We start from the raw sequence: 20,732 nt of genomic DNA, 5'->3' as shown, positions 1-20,732 counted from the left end.
TAAAAATGTTTCATATTACTAACATAGTTTTAAAGGGTTTTGAGTGAAATTATAAATAAAAAAAGTTACTAATAGACAAATTACTGTTTCAAACAACTTTATTTTTCTCTGAATTTAAGCATATTTTGTTATACTATTAATTTTTAAATCATTTACTGTAATAAAACCTTTTTAGTTATTTTTTCGCTGAAATAAACTAAAAAATTTGAAAATTTCTTATTTTCAATATCATGTTTTTTCTAGTTAGAAAATTAAACTATGTTTGGTGTTTGTTTAAATGTTGAGTAAGAATGATAGATTGTTACAATAATTAATAATCACAACTAATCTATACTGAAAAATTTATTGTATAAAACATGAAGCTTGACTTTATAACCGCTACAAATCATATAAAAGAGCTTATATTATTAATAAATAATGAAGGTGACAAATTGAAAATTTAGCCTATTGTCATCATTGCTTTAATTTATAATTAGTTTAAAAATATAAATATATTTTTAATTTTAGTTACGTCACTGCAAACTTTAGACGCATGAAACTTCAAAAAAATTAATTTTTTCAAATTGTTTCTAAAAGAAATATGCTATTTTTATACTACAAAAATTTTTATTTGCTGCAAATGACATCTTTAAGTAAAGTTTTAATTTTATTTGCTAATGAAAACCAAAATTTTATATTTGTAACACAAAACTAATATACTGTTACGAAGAATTTCAGTGAAACTAAGATATAATAATAAACTAATCTTTCGCTTAGTATAATTTAAACTTAGCACGAGGTTGAAAGATTTATTTGAAGAACAAAATTTAATTTACTTAAGTTAAAATTTCATTTCGATTCAATTGTAAGAAATTATAAGAAAAGTAATTCAGAAAATTTTTTTTTTTCTGTTTTGTGATTATATAATAAATGACTTAAATCACAAATTTTGATACAATTCCGTAACGTGTAGTGACATAAAGAACAATTTTTTTTATATTCTTTATTCAAATAAAATTTTAAAGTCTTAGATATAATAATAACCCTAATATCTTTTTTAGTTTTAAAATTAAGGTCATACTGGCTTTTGCCAGTGCAAATACAAATAACTGGAAAAAGTCAATGATTGACAAAAACTGCTTTATTTATTTTTATGAACTTTAGAAGTTTTATTTTTTAATAATCGTTACGTTATTACAAACAAAAGATAAATGATTTTTTTATAGGAAAGATTGTTATTGTTAGGCTATATATTTAATATCAAGTTTTTAGTCATTTAAATAAAAGTTAATAGTAAAGCTAAAGCTTTAAATTTAACTTACACTTAAAATATAGATAGAATCGCGCTATAGTTAGTTTCCAATATTAGTTAAATTTAAATACTAATGTAATTTTAATTAATTATAGTTCTAATTTATTTTAAATTATAATAGAAAATATCGTTTAAAAATATTTTAAGTCAAAACACTGTTTTTTTTCTATTAATCAATTACTTCACCAGTCAATATAGATGTTAAACACATATAAGGAAATGTTTTTATAGAAGAGAAAGAAAGTTTTAAAGTACTAGTTTAAAATTATTTTATCGCTTAGAAAATTTTCTTTAATAAACTTAAAACATGGATAAAACAAATAAAAAATGTTATAGTTATGTTTCAACAACAAATTATCTTAATTATACCTTTTTGTTTAAACTATCCGTTTAAAAAAATTATAAAAACTTTTTGTTATCTTAAAACTTATTACCTAAAATGTTGTTTTCAGTGATCTATTTTACTTACATTAATATAACGATAATCTTATTATTTAGCTTTTTATACTAATGTTTTACATTTCTTCTTTAAAAATGAAAACAGTCAAAATGTTTTTTTTATGTACACATCAAATAAATGTCTACTAATTTTTTAATTAATATTGTTATTTTTTGTTAGTCATAGAATTATTATAGTGCTTGCAAAGCTACTTGTACAAATTCTTATGATCTAAAAGCTGTGTTAAAAGTAGTTAAAAATGTTTTCAATAAACATATTGAAAAAAATTAAAATTTCATGTAATAAAAACATATATCTATACTAACAAAAATTATGATGTGTAAATAGTATTAAGCGTGTAAATTTAGCACTAGTAATTGTTTTATATAAAAACTATAATAACCATATATTGGTATTAAACTGTAACTCTAATAAAAACTAAAATTTGCTTTATTGAGAAAATATTATCTTAGTATATCAAAAAAAATATATTAGAGAGATATATATTTTTAATTATTTATTTTTAACAAGTTTCATCAAACTATATCAAACTTATCGTATCGAAACATAAATTGTATTAGTTAATAAGCAGTTAGGCTAAAAACAAACTAAAATGAGATAATTTACTTCATGTATTCTTAATAACCTACACAATATTCAAATTGAAGTAACACTCATATTTTGAAAATTAATTCGAGCAAAAATAGTATATTTATTATAACAGCAAAAACAATCAATTTTGTTAATAAAAAATAATTGTCTGATTTTGTTTAACTATTGTTTTTATCAGATACGTAAATTATGAAGAACATATCAGAACATATCATTTGTTAAGAATCTTAATGGATTTCTGTTAAAAAAAAACACATGTTATATTAATATTTGCCATAAAATTGTCTAGAAAACATCACATACGTGTTTATTTATAAGCACCAAAAAAGCCAACCTAGTTGTATAAACAAGTTTATACTGGTTTTTTATCAGCTAAAAATAAGTCAAATACCTCACTGTCAAATATTACTAAAACTGCTTAAATTTATTTCTATAATATAAGAAAGTTCTGCTTCTTAACATTCGTTACGTCACTCCTAACTTTAAAGATGCATAAAACTTTAACATAAATTTTATATTAAGTAAGAATCAGTATTAAAATTAATTCAGCTCTAAAAAGAACGTTTTAACTATTTAAGCAGTTCATTGCACTATATATGTAAAGCTGTATTTTATTTAGATACTAAAGCTTAATGTCCACTATATTTCTAAATAATGATGACTAACTTTACACAACAAGAAAATATATTACAATTTCAGACTACTAAAGTATTTATATTAGGTATATTTATGACTATATTGTTGTTTTATAAATTTGGTTGCACATCGAATAGTTAAGTATGGTGATTTGTTTTTAATTTAAATTTCAAATGCTTGTATTTTTAATCGTACATAACCGTTTTATTCGTGGGCCTTGTTAGCTCAGTCGTTAGAGCATTGGCCTTTTAATAAACGGCTAGGGTATATTATTTCAAGTTGAATATTATTAAGTTAATAGTTTAGTGTTCAATAATTGATTAATTAGGTTAAAAAGTGTAGTGTAAAAGAAAAATTAAACTACATTAGAAAAAGTGAATTCATTTTTTATGTTGTTTTATTTCAAAGAACAAATTTAAAACAGTTTAAGAAGCTGAAGTTTAACTTATTCAGAGAAATATTCTTAAATATTTATTTTAAAACTGTTTGTAATAACTAAATGGTGTTAAAAAGTTTAAATAAATTCAATGAATAAGAAAGTGACTCTAGTTTGTCCTATTATATAATAACTTGTTTTAGGCAAACAAAGTCAAATTAGTTAAAATATTTAAACTTAAGTAACTTCTTTAAAAGAAAAATACTTCAAGCCCTTAAATACTTATAAATTAAAGGCGACGATTATGTTGAAATAAATATTGTTTAGTGACATACTTAATTTTTATTACTAAAGCTGATTAATTTAGATAGAAGTAATAAACTATACATTGACAAAACATTTTCTTCATATAAAAAATCACAAATACATTATGCCAACATTGACAACAAATGAAGATATAAACTTAATATATTTATAAATAGGTAAGTAATATTCGCGTAATTCTGGTTTACATTCAAGTTTTTTATTTAAACTTATACTGGATTTTTACCAGTTCAAAATGTAAATGTAAAAGCATTACAAAACAATTAACAAATAAATTAGTTTGTTTTTAATTTATAACACATCACTAAACTTTTTGATTATCTAAGTCACTTTAAATTTTTAATTTGTAGAATTTTTGGCATATTTTGTACCTTAAATTTTTTGATTTTTGTAAATGATAATTGCATTAAATTATTATGTTTAATTATAAGAGAAATTAATTTTAATGTTTGATTCAGAAAAAAGTTTAAGTTAATGATTTTATTTTATTGTCTTTTTCTATAATTTTTCAACTTGATTTATTGAAAAACTCTTTTCTTTTTTTTTAGTTTTAGTATCTTCAACTACTATATAGAATTTTAAATATAACGAAAATTATGTGCGAAAATGTCTTAAATTAAAACTTTATTTGTTAAAGAAAATTATCAAAATAGTTAACCTTTTTTAAGCCTAAATAATAAAAAAATCTTACAATTATTTAAAGTGTAGTACTTTGGTTAAAAAAAAAATATGAGAGTGTTTTTTTCGCTCAATGAATTTTAAACAGTAACTTTATTTACTAAAAAGCTAAGTTTAAAAGTTTAACCGAAACTTAGTTTAGTTGTATCTTATTTATAAGTTTCTAAATTTACTAAAATATTAAAACTAATGTAAGTGCGTGTTTAATAACTCTATAACAGAATGAAAATAATTTAGATTTTTTTATCAGCTAAAACAGTCAATTTAATTTTTTTTAAATTGTTGTAATTTTTTTGTATTAGTTTTAAAAGATTCGAAAATTATTTATAAAATTGACCGCAAAAATATAACATATTAAAAATTTTAGTGTTTTTCGGTAAAACAAACAAAAAAATAAGAATAACTAATGTTAACTAAGCCATTAAAATAACTTAGAAAACAATAAATAGATTTAAATATATTAATAAAGTTGTTAAATTAACATTCCAATTGTATAATTAAGTTTATGCTGGTTTTTTACCAGCTAGAAATTTAAGTAATTTGTCTGAGGCAATTATTTATAAAACTGCTTGAACTTATTTTAACTTTATGCACTAGTTTAACATTTTAAAAGTCGTTATGTCACTATAAACTTTAGATGTATGAAAGTAACAAAGTCATCTTTTAAGCTGAAGAAAACATCGCAGCCAGCAGATTTGGGATTTGAAGGTTGCAGTTTGTTGATCAATGTATTAAATAAACAGTGAGTCAAGATCTCGGCTAGTTCAGTATTTGATTTTTTTTTTAAATATTAAACTATTTCTTCTTATTTATTATTTTCAAATCTATCTAAGCCTAAAATACCATTTTGTTTCGTTAAACCGATAAAAAAAGACTGCTGACACCTAAGGTTTACGTTATAGATAATTATTGGTAGACATTACATTTGCCATAAGCCAACTAATTTGAAAGTTATGACTTAAGTTAAAAGCTGTGTTATTTAAAATTCTAATATAATAAACATTTTTAACTAAGCAAACGAAAACAATTTTTTAAAAATAGTTGTGTAAACATGTATTATAAATTAAGGTATATAAGGTTTTCTTTTTATTGCTAAATTTTAAATCTATCGCCAGCTAAAACAAAGCTGATGTTTGTTTGAATATTTATTTAAAATAAAATTTGCTTAAAAAATCTAAAGACTGAAATAACCAAAATTTTATCCAATTCATTAATTTTGGCTTTATAACTAAAATAATAAAAGGATTAGTCTTATTTTATAGAACAAATTTTACTTTTTTATACAGTTATAAATTTCAACGTAAAAGTAAAATATTTTATTGTCTAGTTTGCTTTACCTATCTTCGCTTAAGAAAAAAATATAACGTTTTAATATTTTTATTTAGGTTTTGTTTTTTCTTTGTTTTAGCTATAATAACTTTAATTTTATTTGGGTATGCGACTTAATGGACGACAAGTCATTTCGTGCACCGAAAAATTGAATCAAGATTTTTGTGAGCATCGTTGTTTTCCATTTTTGCTCGAAAACGAAAAAGATAGTAATTACAAACTAAACTGTTACATAGTTCTAAGATTTTTAGCAAATTTGATACCAAGAAAGAAATTAAAATAACATTTTTAGTCTTAAGTTATAGGATTACTTAAATTTTTCTATTAATTAAAATACTATTAAATTGTTTTTACTTTAATGTTTTAAATTTGTGCAAATTTTTAGTAAGAAAATTACTATTTTTACATTAAACTTTGCTTCGAAGTTTATAGCTCTATAGTTGTTTGTAGTGACGTAACGATTATTGATAAATTAAACTGTTTCTATAAAATAAATTGCAAGTAGTTTTGATCTACATGCATTGAATAGATCTTTTTTGGAACTGGTAAAAAACCAGTATAATTTATTTTGACAACTTAAACCGCTACTTAAGTACCTTGTTTGTGTCTGTATAATAAAGTTTGAATAACTTGTACTTTTTAGATTAAAACTAAAATTAATTTGTATTAACTAAACAATTTGCTCATATTATTATGAATACACTATAAGAAAAAAAATCGTACAGATACTTATAAAAAACTATTCTAAATTTATATAACTTAATAAAACATTTAACCTTTTAATATTAGTTACGTCACTGCAAAGTTTCGATGCCTAAAATTTCTTTCGGAAGTCATTTTATTCTTTAAAAAGTTGGTATACAAATTGAAGACAACATTATTTGCTTATTCTACATAGATAATGTTTAAATCTAACCACAGCTTTTAGTAATAATTACACTATTACTTGCAATAAAAATCTAAAATTGATCTCAGCCTAAAAATACTAAAATATTTTTATTAAGTTTTTAAGTACAATTAAGAAATAAAAGGACTTTTGTTTTGCCTTGTAACCAACTAAATTTGAACTTGGTCAGATTTTTGGTTTAAAAGATAATTTCTAGTTTTTATATAAAAACTCGCAAAAGTTATTTAAACTTTGTGAGTTAACAGTAGTACTATTTTAACTTTTACTGAATAATAATTTTACATTATTTTTATTAATTATAATACTTCAAAGTGTCTCGCTAAAGATTTTTAACAAATCCTGTACTTTTCAATGACTGCTCATAGTCCGGGTAAAGTTAGGGTCATCTATGAACCATGCTTTAGTATTGTATAACTTGCATATCTAAATGTATTACACAATCTTAATATATTTTGAGATGATACAAGCTACAAAAGTACTAAACAGCAATAAACATGCAACAATAGAAATAAACATGAAGCAATAAACATGCAATTTGGTCTAAAATTAGTTTCTAGTTCTAAAACGTTATACTGGCTTTTCACCAGTCTAAAATGTACAAACAACTTTGATAATAATTCTGTTACTATAATTGCTTAAATTTGTTATTACTTTATAATTAAATAATTTTTTAATAATCGTTACGTCATCACTAACATTTTAATAATGAAATTTTAAGCGAAACTTAAAAAATAATAATTGTGACATTTGTGCTATAAGTTTGCAAGAACGTACAAATTACTAATCAATAATTTAAGTTTGTAAGTTTTTTCTTTACAAAAAAAATCAAACTGTAGCATTTTTTTTTTTAACTTATACATGTATTTTAAAATTACAAATCTAACAAGCTAATAAGCTCTTATTGATGTAAAATAAAAAAAGTAATAAAGTGATTTTTACCTTTCCTGGTTAGATTAATTTTGCTTTTGGTTGGCAATAAAAACTTAAAATTTCAGAGATACAAGTTAATCTTTTTCTACAAGTTTAAATCTATTAAAGTAATAAAAAACAATAGTTTGATAAGTTATTAAATTGTTGTTGTTCGCTTATAAAACATAATTCTATCAACTATAAGCCATAATTAACTTAATATAATGCTATTTATCGAAAAAAAAGTAAAGTTAATGAATTTGTAACGAAAATTTCATTGAAAAATGCTTCAAGTAAAACTGTTTAAAATGTTTTAATAAAATGTTGCATAGTTTTATAAATGCAAATAAATAATAGATCGTATTAGTTTTAACGTATTGCATTAAATTAACTAATAAGCTTAGTTTCTATAAAATTTTATTGTTGTTATAAAAAGTATCTTAAAAATTAAACACTCTTTGTTATACAATATCTTTTATTAAGATTGAACCTAATAAAAACTTCTTAACTAAACAAACAAAAGTTATATATAAAAATAACTATCGGTGAAAAGTTAAAATAAATTATCATTTTTTTTGTTTACCAGCTTAAAAATAAAGCTTGTGTTTGTATGATTGTTAAGTTAGAATAGTAAATGGATTTAACAATCAATAAAATTACTTAATAAAAGTTGGAATAGTTACTGAAAAAATATATAAAGCTTACGTTTCTAACCGCGACATAACCGTTAAAATAGTTTATAAATAAAGTTGTGTATATTAGTATACACCAGTAAAAGTTACAGTAGTAAGGAAAATTCACTCTAAATGGATATTGCTTTACTTTAAATATAGTCTATAAGAAAATTTAACTGTTTAGTTTAATTACGTCACTGCAAGTTTTTATAAATTACATACATTAATTTTTAATATGATTTTTTTTATCTTTTGTATACCGATTTACACAACTTGCTTTACTTATATTGAAAAAAAAAGCAAACAACAACTTTTAGTAATATTTTATTACTCTCAATTAAATACAAAACCTGATCTCTTCCTTAAAATAATGAAACTTTTTCAAACATTTTAAATTAAAGTTAAACAAAAGATAAAAGATTTTCTTTACCTGGACATAAATATCTTTACAACCGACTTAAGGATTTATTTATAAAAAAAAAACGAAATTTAATTGATGTAAAAACTTACAAAAGAGGCTATGAATCTTGTTAGTAAACAGTAGTACTAGTATAATTTTTTCATATGTTTACTTCACATCATCTACTTTAAGTATAATTTTTTAGGTATCTCGCTAAAGACTATGACTTTACAGAACCGTCGCTTTTCAAAAACTTCCGATTAAAGTGAACACTAATTTTTATCAATAATAGATTCTTTGCCTTAAGTGTTGTAATATAAACATAATGATTTTAGAACACTATTTTAAATGCATTATTATGAATTGAAACTAAAAAAGTAGAAGTAGCTCAAATAACAGACACATCGATTTAATCTTAAAAAATAAATAAAAAGCTAGCTGCGTAAAATTTATTCTGGCTTCTCACCAGTTAAAAATAAAACATTTTAATATTTAAGTTATATTCATTTATATAAGATTTAAAAGTAAATTCTATTATCTTACAATCATAACATCATTAAAAATTGTAGAATTACAAAATTAACGATAATTTTTGTAATATAATTTTACACAAATTGATTATTAAATAAATTGCTAGCAATCAAGTTCAAAAAAGTGGAGTATTTGCCATAATAAAGAATTTTTTTATTATGTTTTCATTGTACTTGTATTTTTCCTATTGAAGTAAAACCTCAACAAAGTATTTACCTGTGTAAAAAATTTGGTTAAATAATAAAAAAAGAATGCTTTACAAAACTAACATGTTTTCAAAGGACTAAACTAAAAAAATAATAATAAATAATAATATAAAATAAAATAATGATAAAAAAATAAAAAAAACTGTGTGAATAGCTGCTCTTTTCAAATTATATAAAAAAATAAAAAAATAAAGTTTAATATTAAAAAATTTTATATATAAAATTAGTGAACATATAATTAGTTCACGTACTTTGGTAAATCTATAAAAAAAATTAAAGTTAGTTTTCAACACAATATGACCTAATATCGTTCTGCAGAAAGTTTAATGTTTAGTGTCGGTAAAACGAAAAGAAAATTTAAACTTTAAGAACTAATCAAAATAAATTACTTTTTTTTTAGTCTTAAAAGTTTAAACATCTATAGAAACAACAATATTCAGGAAAATTTATAAACACACAGGTAATCAAAAAAAGTTCCAAAAATAACTTGTTAATTTAAAATATTTTTATATTTTATATTAGTTAAATTATTGTAATATTTAGTACTATGCATACATACGAAAAATTTAATTTTACAAACATAAAGTCACTATAGACTTTTAATTATATAAATAAAAATCCAATGTTTTCATTTTACTTCGTTAAACCGACAAAGAAACGGCTGCCGACACCTGAGTTTGAAGTAAAGAACAATTATTTAAACACATTTTCAGCCTTAAGTATTATAAAGTTATAAATATAAGAACAATTTGTATTATTAAAGCTTCTACTACAATAAAAAAACTATCTTATAAACCTATTTATATAAAAGTTAAAAAAATTTAATTTTACATCCATAAGTCTTTCTTTTTATAGCTGAATTTTAAGCCTATTACAAGCTAAAAAAAGCTGAAGTTTTTTTTAAATACTTAATTAGAATAATAATTATTCAAAATTCAAAAAACTGAAAAACTCAGAAACTTAACAATGGTAAAGATCAAAAATTTTGAATTTAAAACAACTCAAAACTATTAAAAATTACTATTCTAGTTTCATCGTAAAAGTTATACTGGTTTATACCAGTTAAAATTTAAGTCTGAAGGGTAAAATCTATTTGTATGTCAAAATTGCTTTACTTTAAAGTTCTTTTATAAGAAAATATAACTTTTTACTATTAGTTACGTCACTGCAAACTTTATATGGACTAAATTTTTAGAAATATTTTTATTCTTTAAATTTTTTTTATACCATCTGCTTTAGGTAATACTTTAATTTCTACTTCCTAGCTTAAAATAATGTCTGTCTCTGCTTTGAAGTACTCATATGTATTTTTAAAACATTTAAAACCAAATCAACATTTTAAAATAAACTGTTTTCCATACCCAAAAAAATTGATGTTGTTGATAGATGCAACAAACTTCGAATTGACTTTTTTAAACTTTAGGTTTCCAATATTTTAACTTGTTTTGTAAAGAAACAACTGTTTTACGAAATTTCTAGAAAACTTTGTGTTATTAAGAATTTTATTTTATTGATTCCAATTGAAATAATTTATGTACAAAGTATCTTATTATACTTAGACTTGAAGTACAGTGTAGTTTTTAACATTTTTCTTTTATACTAAGTCTATCAGAACAACAACTAATATTTAAAAATTCATTTCAAAATAACTTACTGTGATGTTTTTGACTCCTTAAAAACATTTATTTCAGAAAACAAATGAAAACTACCTTATACAAATTTAAGTTATGTAAACGTTGCAACAAAAATAGTTCTATAAAAGTGATTTTAGCTTTATGGCTAAACTTAAAACTTATCACCAGCTAAAACTAATATGTTGTTTATTTAAATGTTAAGCTAGATTAATAAATTGTGTTTTAAATCTTAAACTTTATTACCTAATAAAGATTTAACAACTACAGTATAAAAACATGAAACCTGTTCCGCTTAAAAATTCTTATTACTTTTAAAGTATAACTTACACGGGTTTGTAACAGTTAAAAATTTGTCTTAACTAAAGAGTTTAGAACAAATATATAGGACACAGGAATCTATCAACTTATAGGATATTGATAATTATTCTATTTGAATAAGATTTACAATTTGAAAATCCGCTCTGCGGTGAAACTGAGTAATTGTTTATTCTCAAAAATAATAAGTTATTAAATATGTTTCTTGGCAACAAGCCACATTAATTTATCAAAATTGCTTTAATTTATATGTAGTTTGTAATAACAATTAAACTTTATTTATAGTTACGTCACTACACCTTTTAAATGTTTAAAGATTTGAGAAAATGTTAAATTCTGAAAAACTATTGTAAAACAATTGAACACAACGTTCTACAAAAATGAATATTCAACGTAAATGACAGCTTTAAAAAGGTTGTTTTTACTTCTATTTACAATAAAAAACATAACTTTATATCTGCTTAAAAATACTACAATATGCTTTTAAAGTTTTAGTTTAATGAAGAATGGACTTTTGTTTCGTCTATTAACTTTGCATTCGCTTAGAGGGTCTATAAAAAATAAAATGCTTTATTTACTTATTAAAAAAATTGAATAAAAAGTGGTCTTAATTTGGCTTTTATTGCATAAAATTTAAGTAGTTATTTAAAAGTTACATAAATAAAAGATTTTACATTTTCAAAATAAATCTCTTATTTTTCAAAGACTGATCCAATTAAAAAAAGACAACTTATAATCATTAAATAAATTAATTTTATAAGAAAATTCTCTAAAAACCATTAGGTCAAAACAAACTGTAGAAGAATAGAATTTTTTAAAGATAATTAAAAGAAAATGTAATATTTATATTATAATCTTACTTGACTTTTTTATTTGATTAGTAGTCAGCAAAAAAAATTAAATAGTTCTAAAAATAGAACTTAAGTTTCAATAGTAGATTTTTCTTTGTATATCTACGTAAAAAATCAACATAGTTTTAGTAGAACAAATATAAACTTGTTTAAGAAACTCGGTTAAAGTATTACTTTGATTTTTTTTCATGTTACCAACGTAATTTTACAGGGCATACAGTAAAAGTAAAAATAGTGTATAATATAACATTTACTTTTTTAAATAACTTTCTCTAAATTTATACATATTTTGTCAAGCAATAAATTTAAAAAGTATCTAATTTAATAAAGCCTATTAATTTTATGAAAATAACATACCTTACTCAACCTTCAATATTTACAGTATAAAAAAATCTTGTATACCATTGAACACAACCTATTTTTTTTTTTATTTTACAAAAATATTCATTTAGTCCAAATGACCCATGATAAATATTTATTCTAGTTTTAAGGATTTATACTGTTTTAAAAAAGCTAAAAATTTTATTTTAGATGTTAAAAACACTTTTGTCGAGGTTTTATGCTTCTCTGATTAGCTTATAAAATCATATTTTAAATTACGTCACTGCAAAATCTAGATGCGGTAAATTTTGATAAAGTATTTATACTTTATTCTTCAAAAAAAGTTACCTTAACCAGTAAACACAAGATGATTTTTTCATTATGAAAACGTAGTTATTCGATAATTTAAGAGCTTTTTAAAGTACTTTAGTTTACTTGATAGTAAAAACAAAACTTAAAATCTCCTGCAAAGCACTTCTATTTTTTTTGCAAATAATTGTAATAAAACTAAAACATAAGAAAGGAATTTCGTTTTTTTTAGTAATTTTTCAAGTTTCAATAGGTGATAGAGTTTCTTATTAACGAAACTTGTTTAATTGTTATAAAAACTTAAATTAAATCCTTTAATGTTGTGAATAAACTGTGGTAATAATTTAAATTTTATAAAATTATGATTTTAAGTTAATATTTTTAAGTATGTCGCTTAATTCTCTTTCTTAATCCGTTAATTTTTTAAAGGCTTACGATTGTCCAGTTAAAGTTTAGAAACTTCATTAATATTGAAACATAATTTAGTATTGTAAACCAATATAATTAAATTTGTAACACAATATAATAAATTTTGAGATAAAAGAGACTACTAAGTACAATAACAACAAAATACTTGCAAGTTATAATAAATAACTTTAATTAAAATTCTAGTTCTACAAAGTTAATATTAGCTTTTCATTTGTCAAAAAGTAAACTTCTGTTTGATGACTGTTCTGATACTATAAAAGCTTCATTTTTTTGTATAATTAACAAACTCTAATTTTTATAATTGTTATGTCATTACAAAGTTAAGGAGTAAAAACATTACGAAAATTATAAAATTGTGGTGTTTGAACCTAAAATTTGGGAGAACTTACTTTTAATAATCAGAAAATAAAATTAAAAATTGTATTTTAACAACAAAACTTAAACTATAATAGAACTAATATTGTTATTAACGTAATGTTATTGTATAGTTTTATTTCAAAGTAATAGCTTAACATAGTTTAAGGATAAATGTTAACTTGTTTTAAATTAAATCTTTTTATTCAATTGTAATATTACTTTGAAACTGATTTAAAATACTATCACGTTTTTGAAAGGTTTACAATACAAACAATACATTTAAAAGAATTTTTTTTTTTTTGTGGTTTAGATGAAACTTAAGTTCTGTTTGAAAAGCTCGGTTTTTTAATAATTTTAAAACAGCTTCACAATAGTGATTGTCTTTATGGATTATAGTAAAAGTCAACAGTATGTGTGTTTGTAATGAACTGGCAAAAGGTAAGTTTAATTTAAAGTCACATATCTGGAATAATTAACTTTTTTTTTTAATATACAAATATTAATACAAATGATAGTAGAGATGCTAGATAAGTTTTTCAAATATTACAGTTTTATTCGACAATTTTATTTTCAACGGATTTGTTATTTTGAGTATAATTTTTTTTAAGCTACTGCGGCCTGTATTTTTTTCTTATTCATTACCTTACTTTAAAAAGACAGTTTACACCTTTGTAAAAAATGACCTTAGTTAAAGTAAATATCAATTATTGACATCCTAAACATTTTTTTCTTATGTTTGCGAATTTAAAGAACTCAAATAACAAAACTTGAGTAATTATCCAAAATGATATATTAAATAAAAGTGACAGCACATATACAAGTTAAAATACATTTAGAGGTTTTACTAACTAAAATGTATAAGATACTTTTCCGGAAAGCTAAATAAGACTCAGGTATTATAAAAAATGTTTATAAACTTATGATTAAAATTTTGCTAGGTTTTTACCAGTTAAAAATCAAATCAAAGATGCTTTGGTAGTATATTCAGAAACTGTACCTATTTATTTACATTTAAAAACAAAATTTTCTTTTCTAATCATCGTTACGTCATTATCAAATTTAGATGTATACAATTTTTCATTGAAAGTTGTTTTGATTTTGTACATAAATTTCTTTAACTACTGATGTTTAACTAAAAGCATAAATTGTTAAATATGGTTTATTAAAAATTTATTTATTCTATTTTTGTCTATAATTATAATTAAAAATTAATTTATTCTATTTTTGTCTATAAACATTATTGTTTACTACATTTAATTTTATTACACATAATATAATTTTTCGTAGCCGTGAAAGTTTTTAAAAGTTTATAAAGGTTATTTATTAATAAACAGAATTAAGGAAACTATTAGTAAACGAATTAAGAAAAATAATGAAAAGTAATCGGTTATAACTAAAAATTACAATAAAAACGACTTTAAATTATTCATATACACCAATCATATGGAGAGTTAATAGATTTTTAAATTGGATTACAAATATTTTATTTAATTCTGTCTAGGTATTTGCTTAACTCCAAACAAAACTTAATTTTGATTAATATAAGCTATTCACATAAAAACTTCACTTATAACAGGAATAACAAAAGCTTACTTAAAGAAAGGTTAATATGATTGAAAATGATAGAAAAAATATCTTTATTTCATATAAACATAGTAAAACAAAGTTTTATAAAATATACTAAAGTTCAAATTTATATAAGTTCTGAGGTTTGTACTACTACTAAAACTACTTGTAATTTAAACATACATATCTACAGCTTTAAACGTTAAGCGAGTTTATTTTTTTAGTTAGATTTAGTTGGTTAGCGATATACCATTTAATGAACTGTTTTGGTTTTGAAGTACAATTGATGATACTGGTTTATAACAGTTAAAGTTTCTGCATCATGAGGATGAGAGTTAGTAGTAGAAATTAATTTGTTTAGTTTTAGTTTAAAAGGAAACTTTACTATGTTAATGTTAGTTACGTCACTGCAAGCTTAATATAATTAAAATTAAAAAAACTCTTCATTTTTAAAGAAAAATATACCAATTAATACAATTTGCTTTTTTTTAGTTCTACAAAAATAAATGTTTAAAGCTTACAATAGTTTCGAGAAATAATTATATTTATACTTGCTAAAAAAAAAATTAGCCTCTCGCTCAAAACATTTACATATTTTATAAATGATTATACGAAACAATAACAAAAGTTAAACTAAAATTTAAAGCAAAATGATCGATTTTAAAAACGTCTATATACTTAGTTAAGACTGTAAATAATTTAAAGACATTTATAAGTCTGTTCTTTGTGACAATTAAAACTTAAACAGTTTAAACTCCGACAATGCAAATTAAAAAAATAAAAATGAAGGGCCAAACTCAAAAATTATTTATTTAAAAATTATAAAATGCGTATTTTGTTCTAATTAATATCTACAAAAACAATACGTATGTTAAAATAAGTTATTAAAAAGTACTAAAAACTACCAAAAACTACTATGTTCTACAACACTTTTAGCAATAATTCTAAAACTGTTTTAAAATTGTAAAAAAAATATGTAAAAAATAGCTACTGAAGAAAACATAAAGCTTGTCGTTCTAACCGCTTTATACTTATTAAAAAAGGTAAATTTTTAAAGTAATGTTTACTAGTTTATAATAAGTTGAAAAGAAAACTTAACAGTTTAGTTTTAATTACGTCATTGAAAGTGTTAATTTATTACACTTAAATTATTTTTTTTTTTAATTTTTGAATACTGATTTACAAAAATTAATTTACTTGACTTTTAAAAACAAAAGTTTTCAAAACAAGCAACAACTTTTAGTGCTGTTTTTTTAATTTCAATTAAGTAGAAAACCTGATCTCTGCCTTAAAACATAGAAATATTTTTAAACGATCTAAATAAAAATAAAACTAAAGAAAAGAGTTTTTCTTTACCTGGTTACGAGTTACCTTTGCAACCAATTATATGGTTTAATAAAAAAACACTAAACTTATTTAGTTGCGGTAAAAATAAATGAACTTTTACATTTAATGTCCAATTAACAAAATAACAATTTTTTAGTCTTAAAATTTTAGAAATCTATAAAAAAAAAACTTTTAGAAAAGTTTATAAACACACAGGAAATCAAAAATATGTCCAAAAACAATTTGTTATTTTAAAATATTTCTTTTATTTTAAACAATATGGTTATAGCTATAAACAATAACAATAAAGCTTTATCTTTTTTTAAAGCACTTTTTTAACCTAAAACTTTTAAGTAGACTATAACTCCACAAAAAAACATCGGCGAAAATCTGCAGAACAGAAGTTTGGACATACGTTTGCCGTGAGACAAGCTCAAGTTTTAAACACGTTCAAAAATTCTCACTGCAAACGAAAGTCCGGACTTCTGTTCTGCAGATTTTCGCCGACATTTTTTGTTGATTGTACTAAAACGAACGTACCAGATGTCTTGCCTAGTGGACAATATTTTAAACGTTGCACAGCAAAGACAATGCTGACGTCACTAATCATTTCCAGCAAATGGTTGCTTCATCGGAAAGCATCATAAACCGTTTATAGATTGATGATTACAAATTTTTCGGTTGTGACTGACTGATGAGTCCTAATAGAAGGAAACCGGTCTCAGTCTACCGAAACTTGTTGTCTGATAATCGAATAGGCATGATCAACCTTTTTATTAGAGTATAAACTAAAATTAAATGTAAAAATATTACGGTTAGTCATCAAAAAGTTTATGTTTTTTTTTTTTTTGATAAATTTTCTTTTTACTGAACTATAAGTCTTTTATAACCTAGAAATTAATTCAGAAATAAATTCTTAGGAAAAGAAATTTAAATAAAATGACATTTTTTTACTGTATTATAAAAAAAGTTTTTATCACAATTCATAAAATAACTTTTACAAAAATTTGTATAAGTTATGTTATAAATTGGTTGAGAAGCAACCTCTTAATCTTTTTTTAAGCAGCAAGTAAATCTTACGTTTAGTTAATGAGAAACAAGCATAATTGACTAGAAAGTAGTATTTTAAAAAATAGAGCTTAAAAACATTTAGGGAGAATCTTTTTTATTGAAAAAAAATTTGTTGATTTTTTGAATTAAGTTTACACGTTTTCTTTGGGCTTAATAATCAGCGAGAAGGTTTATAATTGTATTATAATGAGAGGCGTAAACTATAATAGAAATAGAAATTTCTTGTATTTGTATTGTAAAAGTATGTTTTCATTTCGAAGGAAATACTAGATATAGTTTTAGTTAAGAAAGAATAAACTTGTTAAACAAACAAGTTTAAAAATTTTTATGAACTTGCTTAACAATAAAACATGATGTTTACAAGGTTTAGAATAAAATAAATTTAAATAACTATAAAAAAGAGTATTACTATTTCCAATCATTTTAAGTCAGTATAGTAATAATTTGGCAAACCAATCTAAAGTCTTTTATTTAAAATGACTTAAGTAAATAAACTATAAACTAAGTCTTGTGTTATTATAAAAATTAGTAAATATTTTTTAAAGTAACTTATTAAAAATTGACACCAGTTTAAAATTAAAAAATAGTTTTAAAACCTTTATTGCAGTTATTTCTCGCGAATCTACGTAGTCGTTTAGTTACGCAATTAAATTCGTTTAACACAAATACTATTAAAAGGCTATCTAATTTACAAAAATATATATTCTTTATCACGAATTAAAATGCGATGGCCGATAAAACAACATTAAAGTATACAAGCTTCACGTTATATAGTATTAACTACCAAAATATTACTTTTATACTGTAAAAATTTTAGTGGTTTATACCAATTTTAAAATGGTATAACAAAATTCGAAGATATCTAAAAGCATAAATGCTTTTGAATATATTTTTTTGTTAAAAGTGTTTCTATTTTTAACTTTAATTTGCACAGCTTATTGTTGAATTAATAATCAGTAAAATTAGTTCAAAATTTGTTTGAAAAATGTAATTCAATCTAAACAAGAATTATTAAAATTTAAGCATCAGTATTGTTATTCTATAGTTATATTTCAACGTACGAACTTAACATATTTAACATTTAGTAGCCGTTAATAATTTAATTTAATAAATAATTTTGGTTTAAAACTTTGTTATAAATTCCTTTTAAATATTAACATGTTTTTACAAAGTTATAGCATAAGGCATAATCAACTTCTTTATTAGATTATCTTTGAATCAGATTGGCAAACGACGTCTATTAATTAGGATACTTTAGTAAAAAGTAATTTTTATGCAATCAAAAAATCTTAAATCAAATAAGAGTTAAACTGTTAGTAAGATTGATTTTAGTTTGGTGTAAAAACTTGAAATTATACTAAAATTTGATAATTTGTATTATTACGTTATTTTAATTAAAATCTTTAAAAGCATGTTAGCTTGTGATATTTTTTAAGTTCTGGTCCTTTACCTATAAAAATATGCCAAAACTTGAACCAAAAAAAGTATTAGTTATTTATGTATATCACAGTTAAAGCTTTGTGCTTGTGAAAGTAAAATCTAAATAAAAATCTATTTTGTCAAATATTATAACCTTAATAATTATAGTAGAAAACACAAATTGCTGCAAAATATTTATAAACAAATTTTTATAAGTTAAAATTAAAACTTATACTGGTTTACTAGTTTAAACTTTGGCCACTCACCGATAGATATTTGTTAGCCTAGATCAGGGTTTCCCAAAGTGGGCGATATCGCCCCCCTGGGGGCGATTTTAGTAATTTGGGGGGCGATAATTAGTAAGGGGGCGAAAGGGTGGGCGATAACTAGTAAGGGGGCGAAAAGGGGGCGATTTCAAAATTTTGGGCTGTCATAAGACTTTTACTTTTTTTCTTGCTATTTTACTAATTTTAGCTTGCTATTAATTATTTGACCCTGAGGTGAAACTTAAACAAAAAAGTTTCTTTTATTTATGTAACAGATAAAAAAAAATCAAGTGCTTATGACTCCTACTTTCAAGTAAATATTTCCTTATTTAACAATTACATAGATCATAGACGATTTAAATCCCTCTCACTATTTTATAACCTGACATATATGTTATTTGGGATCATAAATGGTTTGTAAAAATCTATGTTATTTATTATTAACTATCACCTCATGATATTTCCAGTTTTTTTTTTTTGAAAAGTCACTAAGTTAGACTAAGAAATAAAACTATACAGAGTTGCCAATTTACCTAGAAACCTGGAAAATTCTGAAATTTGACAATTTAGGCAAAAAAATAACTTAGAAAAAATCTGGAATTTTTAACAATTTTAACATATTAAGTAGTAAAATTTAGATTTGACACAAAAAAGCTATCATATAGATAAAAATATGGATCCCTTCGAGGCAGATACTTTTGAAGTAAACGACTTACAAACTGACCTTGAACTTAATGTAAGTTCTTCCAAAGAACGATATGAAAGCTTTTGGACTCAACAAAAACTAAGGCAAAAGTATCCAATCATTTGAGAGGAATTTAGACTGTTGTTTATAGCTTTTCCTTCTAGCTATGTTGTTGAGAAAGCTTTCTGTTCAGTTATCAGCATCTTGAGCGAAAGATCTAATCTAGATATTTATAAAAGAGGTGACTTAAGGCTCTATTTTACTGATTAAGAATCAGATTAGAAAAACTTGCAAGCAGTCATGAACCTTATCCTTCACATAATATTAGACTTCAGTAGCAGACATTATTTTTTGAAAGTTTTTTAATTTTATTTGATCTTTTGAAATATTTCTTATTTAGCCCGGTTTGTATTGTATTTAAGTAGTCTTTTTAAAATAATCACTTTATTAAGCTATTTATTCTACAACAGGTTTGCATAATGCCTAATAAGTATTAATTATGGTAGACTTCCTCTTGAGTTCGTCTTTTTTACCCAAAAAAAAGTGCAAATTTATATTTTCTTAAATTTAACTTAAGTAAAGTCAATTACTAACTAAATATTTATAAAACAAAATATATATAATATTTAATAGCTTGTATAGATCTTTTTTTTTAATGAAAGTTTGTTTTATATTGAAGTGGATTTCATGTTTAATCTTAACATTATTGCATATAACTTATTGAAATTTTTCATTTTGTAAAAAAAAAATTGTAATAATTTCTGAGTTTGCACTTTTTAATTTTTTTCAAAGTGCGAACTTAAACGGAAGTCTACTATATTTATTAAATGGTTTATGTTTTAAAGTTGTTAATAGTTTTATTTTGACCTTG

The sequence above is a fragment of the Thalia democratica genome, chromosome 2 (genome assembly GCF_965202585.1).
Source record: "Thalia democratica chromosome 2, ktThaDemo2.hap1.1, whole genome shotgun sequence".
Classification (NCBI taxonomy): domain Eukaryota; kingdom Metazoa; phylum Chordata; class Thaliacea; order Salpida; family Salpidae; genus Thalia; species Thalia democratica.
The sequence above is the reverse complement of the archived record's forward strand: the minus strand, read 5'-3'. Positions refer to the sequence as shown.